Raw genomic sequence first — 12609 nt, 5'->3', positions numbered from 1 at the left:
TCCTCCACAGAAAGCTACAAAATCTTTCTGAGAAAAATCAAATAATTTCTAAATAAATAGAATGATCTACCAAGTTTATGAATTGGAAATTCAGTATTTTAAAGATGCTAATTCTCCCCAGGTTGATTTATATGTATAAGACTCCTAATTATAAACTCAAGCAGAAATTTTGTCAGTTGATGCATTCATTCTAAAATGTATAAGGAAATGCAAAGGGCCCAGTGCAGTGAAGACATCCTTGAAAGAAAGTATGAAAATTGGTGCAGACTGTAATTGATGCTACCAACATACCATATAAAAGGAGGTAGTAGATAATGTACGGTGTTGAATCAACAAATGGTGCATGATCAATTGGGTGTCTAACTATGTTTTTTAAAAAGAACATTGACCATCTATTCACAATGTATATAAAAATCAATTCCAACTGTATTGCAGTTTAAATGTTCAAGTTATATAAAGCTTTTAGAGAAAAACATATGAGAACATCTGATTTATTTTGTGATTGCCGGAGATGTTCTAAACAAGATGTAAGTACTAACCACCAAAGAAATAATCTGTAAACTATACTCTTTTAAAATTAAGAACTTCCATTCCTCAAAAAACACCATTAAGGAATAAAAAGACAAATTACCATTTAGGAAAAACTACTTACGATACATATATCCAGCAAAGTACTTTCATTCATGATAAATAAGAAACTTTTAACAAAACAATAAAGACGAACACCTAATTAAGACAAAGGGGCCATTCATTGAAGGGTAATGGAGATGAGGGCGGTTTCTGGAGTAGTGTTATTTCTTTCTATATTTTTATTTAGGTGGCAGTTATGTAGGTATATTCATTTATAATAATTTATCAATTCCTAAACTAAATATATATGTTGTACCTCAATTAAAAAAAGATTTAAAAAACACAATGGGATTAATATAGACTTTAATGAGTAGAAAATACATCTGCCACAACCTTTAATAAAGGATTTATACCAAATGCAAATATTTTGCTTATTTTTTTTTACATGAAAGGTAATAAAGGTGAGTTCTGAATGTATATTTTGGACTTGAAAGAGTACAATAAAATTTCTTTAAACATTTTATCATTCAGATATTTAAGTATTTTTGACAAGTTTATTTTCCTTGTATTATGTATACAGATATACAGCTGTATGATCATCTAAGAAACCTAGCAATCTGTTTGTATGTATATTTGTAATAGTCAAAAGTTTAAAAATATTTCACTCAACAATTTCTTAGCCTGTCTAAAGCTATGATGTAGGTATTGTATCAATCGCCATACTTGAATCTTACTTGTAATAACTACATCTGACATGAAAAGAGGGGCTGGCTGGACCTGGCTGCCACTTTAATGAAGAACAAGCACATTATTGTGCCATTACCACACTGGCTGACAGCTCGGAAATAAATGTGTAGAAATAGACCCAGAGCAGCTACAAGAAGGAAAAAGCAAGACCTTAATAGCAGGCAGGGATGTCTTGTTCATTTGCTGTGTTTTGTTTTGCTTTTGACTTTCACAATTTTCCTAGCACAAGCAATACCTGTAACAAAAGATTTTGTTGATCTGTTTTTAAATTCTAGGTTAAATTCTTACTCATTCAAACAGAATTTTTCAAAATGTACACTTTTTTTTCCCAAAGCTATTTGCACGGTCAGCTAATCAGTTAACCATAGGTTGTTAACTAGAGAAATGTTTGTACTTAACAGAACAGGAAGTTCATAATATACTTAAGCTTATATTCAGTCATGGCGGAGAAACACAAGACTGTCAAAATGTTCTCACTAATTTAATAGTAGACCTTTAAAACAGAAGCAACAAATTTTCAAGTAAATGAATAAATTTATTTCAAAGGAGGGGTGATGGCTTAATCTGTTACAGTTTCCAACATTAACATAAACAAATTTAGTCAGGAGATCATGACATAATCTATCTCATGTTAGATTTTATTTTTCAGTGGTTATTGACATGCTACACGTCACTTTACATACTGCTGTAAAACAAATGTTATATGCAAAATAAATAAATGAATTATTGAATAGTTTTAAAAATTATTTACTGATAAACTTGTTGCAAAGAGGATGCAATGTTTAATTTTCCACCATTAAACTGTTAGTTTCTATGCAATATCTTACTAATTTTTTAATATCTAGTCCCTAATGCAATATCTGGGTCACCATATTAATTTTATATTGCTGCTACAATAAATTACAACAAACTTAGAAGCTTAAAAAAACACAAAGTTATCCTACAGCTCTGTGGGTTAGAAGTCTGACCAGGTCTCTCTGGGTTAAAATCAAGTGGTTGGCAGGGCTGTGTTTCCTTCTGGAGGCTCAGGGAAGCATTTGTTTCCTTGTTCATTCAGATTGTTGGTAGAATTCAGTTTCTTGTGGTTGACAGAACTAGGTTCTATGTTCTTGCTGGCTGTCAGATGAGGACCATTTCCAGCTTCTAGAGGCAGCCTGCATTCCTTGGCTTGCAGCTTCCTTCTTCCATCTTCAAAGCCAGTGGCTGAGGAAAGGGAGACAATGGGTCTCATGTCCATCTCATGCTTCAAATTTCTCTCGCTCCTTGCTTCACATAGCTCTGAACTTCAACCAGCATTTTTAGAACTCATGTAATTAGATAGTCCCATCCAAATAACCTAGAACAATCTCTTCATCTCAAAATCTGTAATCTTAGTCAAATCTACAAAGTCCCCTTTGCTATGTAGAGGAGCATATTCACATGTTCCAGGGATTGGTGCTCTAATGGTTATCCATGAGAACTCCCAAGGACCTGGAAGAATGGATAGCCTGCCCAGACTTCAGATAGTGAGTATTGTTATTCCAAATCAAGCTTGATTCGGGTGGGTTCAAACTTCAGCACCTGGTTGCATGTGAACAGGTTTCCACTTGAGGGCTGTCCTCAGGCCAATCATTACTCTGAGATTAAAGAAAGGTAAAAAACAAGGTGATACTGAAGATTTCTTCTTTTTTCCTCTCTTTTAAAGAATTTATTTGACACCTATTATGCCACATAGCATGTTTTAAACACTGACATATGACTCCCCAATAAGATAAAGCAAAGACAAAAGTTTATATTGTTAGAAACAAGATACACCACTACTTCGTCTTCAAACATTATTTCACTTTAACTTTCGTAATTTGACAAAGCATTCATGAAACATTCTGCAGACTAGTTTTATTAGAGAAATAGCACCTTTAAGTAGACATGACTGTCCTAAATTGTTTATTAGGTATGAATTTTACAAAAAATTACTTATATTAGCAGTAATGGTGGAGCTGGAGAGTATTGCACCTTCTCCAAGCTGCACGGCGAGAACCACCAATAGTGTGGTGAAACTTGTGGCCCTTTCTAAGACCACGACTCTTGTGGCCTGCAGAGGTCAGCCCATACATCTCTCTGTGCTTGTGGATGGGTTTGGTGATTCACTGCGTGTCAGGATTTCTTCTGATAGCTTTATGGAATGGATCAATGAGGATAACCTCAAAGAATGTGTATGTGGAATCTCCACAACCCAGTAAGTATTCAGGACTCTCAAAGGCCCGCAGGGGCTTCCAGCTTGCTCCTCAGCAACAGACCGAAAGCTTCAAGGATACTTTAGGGTGTTAACACCATGATGGAGAGGCTTGCCATAGGTTGCAGCCTTAGGAACTGGGCATTTGTGGCCACTACATTACACACAAATCCTGTGTATGACATAACCTTGCTTGGCCTCATATCCCATTCTGCACATCCCTGGCTGGCCAGGTGGGATGGGGAGCCCTGTGGAGCACAGAAAGCTGTTGATATTGCCTGCAGAGGACCCTCAGGAGAAAGTGCATTACTTGGACTACTTCTTCCTCCATAACTCCTGGATGTACTTGTATGCCTCACCTTGGGTTACCTGATGGTGCCGCCAGATGGAAAGGAAAGAACCTTTCTCCCTGATATTGAAGATATCTGGAGTAGATGTAGCATTTAATTCCAGAAGGCTTACTCTTTCCACTTCTTTTATTCATTTTTTTTTTAAATATTAAAAGAAAAGCTTTCATGAAGAAGGAAAATAGGTCTGACATTAGTGACAGGGGCATGGGTAGAGAATGGCACTTGTTATGACCTGGGGCAAGGAAAGGATGAATCCTGTGAAACTACATAGATTTGCCTCTCTCATCAGAGAGCAGTGTATAACATGTTATTTCAATTTGAGAAATAACATTTCTCCATATTTAAGTAATTGAAATATGCAGGAAATTTATGGGTTCTTTGTTCAAAAATATTGGGGATAATGTAATTTGAAGGCTGCCTTTGCATTCTTATTTACTATTTTCACTTTTCTCACAGTGTTCATATCCATTTGCAACTGTGAAGATTCTCTGTAATTTTTAAAAATCAACAATAGTCATTACATGTGAAACTGTCTTCGTATTTTTTTTTCAAAATTTTAATCTCCTGAGTTCTGAGAACACAGCTTAGCAAAGTGTATAAAGGCAGTAAAGCAGGTAGTTTAGATTTCTGTTGGTCTTCCAAGGAAAACCTGCAAGTAAACTGGAATACAACACAGAGAGATTATACAGTAAAATGCTTTTGCAAACTAGGATTTAAAGAACTGGAAAACCTTATTATTTTTCTCAGTCAAAATGTAAATAGATAAATTCCTATGCTTTACATTGTAAACATGAATTGTGAAATGTTTCTCTGCAGAATAAAAGCATACACAAACATAAAATGCCATTGATGCATGATACTCTAAAAAGTCCACTGATTTCAGAACACTTGACTGAAGTGGATACATTAAAAAATAAAAATAATTATCACTATACTCTATAAATATATACAATCATCATGTGTCAATTAAAAAGATAAATTAAAAAGGAATTTTTTTTTTCAGATGCAGAAGTAGAATAGAGGTTACCAGAAGCAGGGTGTAGGGAGTGGAATAATGAGAGGTTAGTGCTTAATGGATACAGAGTCTATGTTTAGGATGACAAAAAAGTTTTGGAAATAGACAGAGGTAGTAGTCACACAGCATTATGAATGCAATTAATTCCACACAGTTGTATGTTTGAAAATGCTTAAAATGGCAGCCCTTATATATGTTTTACCACAATAAAAAAAAAAATGGAAATAAAACCCTTAGTGTTTAGTCCACCCATTTCCTGTGTACAGCTATGTCTATGCTCAAGAAGGCTTGAGCACTATGTACTTTCATTTCTCTTTTAAATTGTTCAGTGACATCTACTGAGAGACTACTGTATACCAAACATAAGAGCGAAAAGAATATGGCACAAAAAGTTCACAGAAGTGGGAAAATTAATATGAAGACATTAACTATTATAAAACATGGTGATAACAGTGGCAGATATTATATATAGTGCAGTATTAAAGTACTGACTGTGCCTTATCTAGTGCCAGTTTCCAAGGAAAGTTGAAGATGCTAATCTTTACACATCTCAGCACATACAAATACATATGCACAGTGTTTATTTTCATTTGATGAAGAACTACTTCCCAATAACAAATACCTTATTACAAATGCCACTTTTATTTCTGTTGTGTCCTGCCTCCCTCCTAAGCGGATTCTACCTTGTTCTACTTTTTCAGTCTCTAGCTCTCTTCCTATCTGTCAATAGTTTAAAAATATAAAAATATAATACTTGTGTATCTGTGAGTATATAAGAATGCAACTGTTTTTGTCCTATATTTAACTTTACTTACTTATGCAAACTTACTATATTGGTAATCTTGTACTTCTCTGCTAGTATGAAATGTCATATTAGTACAGATGTATAAAATACCTCTCACCTTTCCAGGAAGGCCAGAGTTTTTAGGCTTATACATTTGTTACCACAACTATCCAAATTACTATCTGACCAACAACAAGAAGACAGCCAAGTACTGGATTGCACAGTGTACATCTCACCCTTCTCCTCGTACTGTACTAAATTTTCATGAATTGTCTTATTTCATGGGAAAAAACGTGGTCATTTTATATTTTCTGAATGTTTTCAATTCTTTGACAGTCTTCTATTTTCAAACCATAATGTGGGAAGAAAGCAGAGACTTGAAAAGAATAGATGGCTGAGGAAATGATGGGAAAGGATAATGTTGTCTTCAGTAGAGAAGTATGATACCAAGAGGTATTTAAACAGTTGAGTGTTTCATGCTTGACAAAGATACTGAATGGGAAGCAAACGGGGAAAAAAAGAGGAAAGAGAGATAAGAAGTTGATGAAATGCAAAGATGAGAAGAGAAAAAGAAAACAGAAACAACCATGAATTTGGCAACTGGTTATGATGACAGATTTCTTTATTCCTTCATTTGCTCTGGCCCTGGCTGGTTGATAGACAGAATAAATCTTATGGTTGTGGTCCCTGGGGGACCTGTTGTTGTAGGGTTATATTTTCAGAGTTGTTTGATGTTTGGTTTACCTTATTTGAAGGGTCATTATTATTGCTATTTTTAATCTCCTGGAAAAACCTGGATGATCTAGGTATCTATCAACTTAATCATTTTAAGAGAGAGCAGTGTCATTCCTGACCTCAATGTATTAACTCAATTTATTTTCTCCCTTATTTCTCTCCAATTGCCCATTCGCAGTTTCTCTCATGTGCTGTATCATGCAATATTTATTATTTTGTTTCTGTCTTCTTTACTCAGTGCTATAATTTTAAAGATCACACACTGTTGCTATAATGTTTGTCTAGTCCATTTCTTCTAATCACTGTAAAATCTTTCATGGTAGGTGACTACCACATTTTACTTAGCCATTTTGCAAATTGATGGACACCTGTGTCACCTGCAAAATTAAACTCCGGTTTAGCAACATAAAGTTAATTTTGGACTTCCAAAACAGATCTTCCAGGAGCAACGAAGTGAGCAGATCTTTACCTTCCTATAATACACCTACATGAACCACAGTTAATTAAAGAAGGCATGGGGTAGATGCATATGGGCATTATTTATTGTATCTTAACAGCTCTGACAACTCTCTGCAAAGTTGAGTCCATTTTTAGAGTTCTTAACAAGCTCACAAACATCTTATTAATTTTTCAAGGACTTGAAGGCATGTTTGAAGTTGGTATCTATTGGCTATGTCTCCTTAGTATGTGCCTCTGCAGGAAGGAAAATGCTTTCCAGCAGTCTTTCTTTATTCATAGGCATAAGTACAGCCCAAATAAGTCTTGAACAAGAGGTCTAAGGTGGAACTTTACTGAGCATGTTACTAATATATTGAAGATCTAGAGTAGGGGTCAGCCAATTTATTTTGTAAAGGGACAGATAGTAAATATTTTAGGCTTTGTGGTTCACTCAGTCTATAGCAATTACACTTATCCCTACCACTGTAGAGCAGAAGCTACCACAGACAATATGTAAACAAATGGGTGTGATGGTGTTTCAGTAAAACTTCTTTTCAAAAGCAGACAGTGAGCTGGATTTGGCTAGGGAGCCACAGTTTGCTGATCCCTCGTCTAGAATATAATTTTTCCATACCAGGATTAAGTTATTTTGGAGAGTAGACACATCCCAAGATGGTTAACTGTAGAAAATTGCCTGAGGTATTTTGAATCCTGTTTCTGCTGAGATACATTGCAAGGTTTAGGCGGTGTCCCAGTGTGAACGACAGTATCAGATGGAGAGAGATGTTCATAACCTCTTCTTTACCAATAAGGAGAATATCTAACTGGGAGTGGCAAAAGAGAAAAAGCATTAGTAATAATTCTATCCACAAGGATGTTTTATTGTGCTGCAAATTATTTACTGTACTTCTTGAAGTTGGCACTTCTGTGACAAAAGACCTAATGTTTTCTGACTGTTTTAGTCTGTTTTCTGTTGCTACAATGGAATTACCTGAAACTGGGTAATTTATAAAGGGACAAGGTTTATTTGGCTTACAATTCTGGGACAGCTACATCTGACATGGGCCTCAGGCTGCTTCTATTCATGGTGGAAAAGCGGCAGGCAGCTGGCGGGTACAAGCAGATCACATGGAGAGAGGAAGCAAGAGAGAGAGAGAAGGTGCCAGGGTCTTTTTAGGCAACAAGCTCTGGCGGGAACTAATAGAGCTAGAACTCACTCATTAATCCTCCCTCCCCCAGAGAGAGCATTAATCCATTCATAAGGGATCCACCCCCATGACTCAATCAGCTTCCAACACTGCCACATTGGAGATCAAATTTCCACATGAGTTTTGGAAGGGACAACACATCTAAACTCCATCATTCCACCCCTGGCCCCCCAAAACTCATGTCACTCTCACATACAAAATACAATCCTTCTATCCCAACAGTCCTAAAAGTTTTAGCTTGCTCCAGCACCAACTTAAAAGTCCAAAGTCCAAAGTCTCATCTGAGACCAAAAGCAAAAGTCCTTGCAGCTGTGAACCTGTGAAAACAAAACCAAATTTATCTACTGCCAAGATACAGTGGTGGAACAGACATTGTGTACACATTCCCATTCCAAATGGGAGGAATAGGCCAGAAGAAAGGAAAAACAGGCCCCAAACAAGTCCAAAACCCAGCAGGACAGATATTAAATCTTAAAGCTCCAAAATAATCTTCTTTGACTCCAACTCCTGCATCCTGAGCACACTGGGGCATCTGGGCCCCCAAAGCATCAGGCAGCCTTGTTCCCACAGCTCTGCCAGGCACAGCCCAGTGGGCCATGCTAGTGCCTGTGGCTTTTCCAGGCCTGCATTGCACGCTACCAGTGGCCCTGCAGTTCTGGGGTCCTGGCGGCAGCCCTGCTGCCTTGGATCTACTAGACATTTCCCTGGTGGGGGCTCTCTGTGGGGGCTCCAACCCCACTTTTCTGCTCAGTGTTGCTCTAGTTGATGTCCTCTGCAATGGCTCCACCCCTGTGGCAGGTCTCTGCTTGGGTCCCCAGGCTTTTCCATACATCCTCTGGAATCTTGGTGGAGGCTGCCACACCTCCACTGCCCTCACATCCTGCCAGCCTGCAGACTTAACACAACATGGACACCACCAAGGTTTCGGGCCTCTACTCTCCAGGGCTGCTGCATGAACCACACTTGGGGCTGCTCCAGCTGGAGCAGCTGGGATGCAGGGAGCAGGATCCTGAGGGCAGTTGTGCCCCAGGTCTGTCCTCCAGGATAACTCAGTCCTTCTAGGCCTCAGGGTCTGTGATGGGTGGGGCACCCTTCCATACTTCTCAAATGCCTTTAGGGCATTTTTTCCATTGTCCTGGTTATTAGCATCTGGCTGCCTCATGGCCAAGATAATGTCTTTAGCAACCAGTCTATTTGCTTCACCCTTGCATTGTTCTCTTGCTCTCTGCTCTTTACCACATGGCCAGGCTGCAAATATTCCAAAACTTTACTCAGTGCATCCCTTTTAATTTCTGGCTTTACATCATGATTTTTCTGCCATAACTCAGAGTAGGCTCTTAAAAGCAACCATGCAGCTTCCTTAATGCTCTGCTGCTTAGAAATTTCTTCTGCCAATTGTTCTGTTTCACAACTCTTAAGTTCCAACTTCTACAAAGTCCAAGGACATAGACACAATGCAGCCAGGTTCCTTGCTATGGTATAGCAAGGGTTATCTTTTGTCCAATTCCCAATAGGTTCCTCATTTCTATCTGAGACCTCATCCTCCACATGGGCTTTACTGTCCACGTTTATATCAGCATTCTGCTCACCACCACATAAGTCTCTAAGACATTCCAAACTTTCCCTCATCTTTTTCTCTTCTTCTAAGTCCTCCAAACTCCTCCAAACTTTGCCCATTACCCAGTTCCAAAGATGTATCCACATTTTCAGGTATCTGTATAGCAACAACCCACTCCTCAGTGCCAAAATCTGTATTAGTCAGGGTTCTCCAGAGAGGCAGAATCAATAAGATATGTTATAATTATATAAGAGGGATTTATTAGGGGAATTAGTTCACGTGGCTATGAAGAAAAGTCCCACAATAGGCCGTCTGTAAACTGGATGCCGGTAGCATGGATCAGCCTCAGAACCAGGGAAGCTGATGGTGTCCTTGGTGTAAGTTCTGGAACCCAAAAGCTGAAGAGTCTTGAGCTCTGATGTCCACGGACAGAAGAGAAGAGTGTATCCCCGCTCCAGCGGATTGAGAGAGAGAGCTTCACCTCTTTCCTCTGTCCTTTGTTCTCTCCAGACTCCCAGTGAATTGGATGGTTCCCACCCACACTGAGGGTGGGTCTTTCACACCCAGGCCATTCAGACTCTCATATTAATCTCTGCTGGAAATACCCTCATGGACACACTTAAAAGATTGCTTTACCAAGTTTCTCAGCATTCCTTCATCTAACCAAGTTGACATCTAGAATTAACCTTCATACTGACCCTGTGTGACCAAGAAAAAAATCACTAAGGCATCTTTTTTTTTTTTAAATTTCAGGGACTCTATCCTGTGGAAGTATCGAGTTGATTTTGAAAGTCTGATGTAATTCTATAGGGTATTTAGAAATTAGAGCATTCACACACATCTGTCTAGAATCTTAAGAACCCTGCGATTCACATTCAAGATTAGGAATGGATGTAGACCCAGAAAGGGTGTTAGACTGAAGTCAGACAGGACCCCAGCCTTAATGCTGCTTTCTTCATGTGCGACTTTGGACAAGAAATTGGCTTTCATTTCTTTATTGTTGATGTAAGAATTTTTCAAAAATTTCTATTCCTGAAGGACTTGCACTGAATTGTTAGTGCTATCTCTAGGGTATAAAAATAATAGTGGTTGTGAAGAGGGGCTTTACTTTCCTACTTTACATACCTCTCTGTTATTTTGTATATAATATAATCATATAATCATAGTATTATTTTATAGCAAGTGGATTTTAAAAAGAAACATTTAGACTCTGGTATAACATGGATGTGATAATGAAATTGGCATTAAATATTTTTTTTAAAATTTCAAAATTAAGAGTTTTCTACAAATATAAGTTGAGATCAAGTTACCTGACTACATCAATGGCGAGTTGCAAAATATCATATATTTTAATTTTTCAAAGGTTTACTTAATTTATGCCATAGTATGTGTCCTGGAACTCCTACATCAGTTTTTCTCTCATTCTAATGAAGTTTTCTAGACACTGTTCTTACAGTTTCTGCATTTATGTAGTACATTATTACTTTATGATAAAGTTGGTTGATAATTCCTTAACTCTTTTTGCTGATGACCTTTTAAAGCTGCATAATTAGAATAAGTTGTGGTTATTGTATTGGAATCTGTATCCCATGGGCCAAAAAGGCAGCACATTAATTCTCTGCATCACCCACTCGATGTGCAGTGCCATCAGCTCAAGGATATTATTCTTTGTAATTACATAAAGAAAGGGTCTATTTAGTGTTAACTGACCTTTCTGTGACTGATCAGCCTTTTCCACCAGTGAAGTAGAAATGTATATCATTAAAATGTGAGTAAATAGGAAACCTTTCTAAATCTTAAACTACTCAAATCAGGAGATGCACATGAAGAGGAAATGGTTTCTCAGCCTTTCACATGATGCTGTGAAAAGAGTAGCAGACTTTTAAAATATATTTTAAATTATCAACAAATTGAAATATAATGAAATTATGATAATGCATAGGAATATTTAACAAGGAAATAAAATACAAATATGTTTCTGTTTAGTAATCTTAAACAATATCAGAGGAAAAAATTATTAAACTCAAAAATACACCCAGCATTCAAATTTGAAGTTTATTTAATGAGTAATTAATAAATTTAGGGGAATTTTTATGTAACTGTTAACTTACGGAGGATATACCAGGTGTCAGGGATTATCAGAAGAATCATATGCTTTAAGTAATGTAACCATTTAAATCATGCCCTTAGAAAAAATCATTGGGGGTATGGATTAGGTGACACTGGTTTTTACTTTTTTTCTTGTTATATAATTTGTTTTTGTAATCAATTATACCAAATACTTTGAGGGGATATGTAATTATATTAAAGAAAACTGGACCAAATAGAAACATAATAGCTAGTATAAGTGGCATTTGTGTAGGGTTTTCCTAAAATCATTTAGTAGTTATAGGAGAAACACTATAGTCGACATGGAGATAAATGTTCCTTTTTTTTTTTTTTTTTTTTAACACATACCCACATTAATCAGGCGCTTTTTAATATTAACAAGCATTGGCATTTCTGGGCCAGGTTTTCCCTGATGAGACCACATACAGAGCCCTGTAAATGAAATATCTTCAGAAATCTGTTCAAAAACTGTCTCTTCCCTGAAACTTTGCTCTTCACTTTTGCTGGAACTGATCTCTCGTGGAACTACTATCATTATTCAAAAGTGTCTTCTATCCTTCTTCATGTACAATGTATTCTGATGCTGTTAGCTTTGTGAATGCCACCATTCCCTTATCTGATTGCAAGCTCCTTCTGCCCTGGCACTGTGTATTTTTTCATGCTGTTATCAAAAATTCCTTTTCAAGTATATACAACGAACAGAGACAAAAAACATAATAAGGAACAAGCAGGGTTAACACGAAGTATTCATAAATTCTCAATGAATCATATCTGAGTTCTGAGAGGCAATGTTGTAGTGCTCATTAGGAAACTTTAAGAACATATCAATGCAGTAGCTACATTTGTAACCCAGTCAGGGAACAAAGATACTTTTTTTATCCTG

The 12609-nt window shown here is 37.0% G+C and overlaps 1 protein-coding gene and 1 pseudogene across 1 annotated transcript in view; one reads left to right on the top strand and one right to left on the bottom strand.

Moving 5' to 3' along the window:
• Positions 1 to 12609, top strand: part of CCDC178 (coiled-coil domain containing 178) — a 452087-nt gene that overhangs the window by 270207 nt on the left and 169271 nt on the right. The window lies entirely within an intron of this gene.
• Positions 3276 to 12261, bottom strand: LOC134362110 (large ribosomal subunit protein eL15-like; annotated as a pseudogene).

This window comes from Cynocephalus volans, chromosome 13 (genome assembly GCF_027409185.1).
Source record: "Cynocephalus volans isolate mCynVol1 chromosome 13, mCynVol1.pri, whole genome shotgun sequence".
Taxonomy (NCBI): domain Eukaryota; kingdom Metazoa; phylum Chordata; class Mammalia; order Dermoptera; family Cynocephalidae; genus Cynocephalus; species Cynocephalus volans.
The sequence above is the reverse complement of the archived record's forward strand: the minus strand, read 5'-3'. Positions and strand labels throughout refer to the sequence as shown.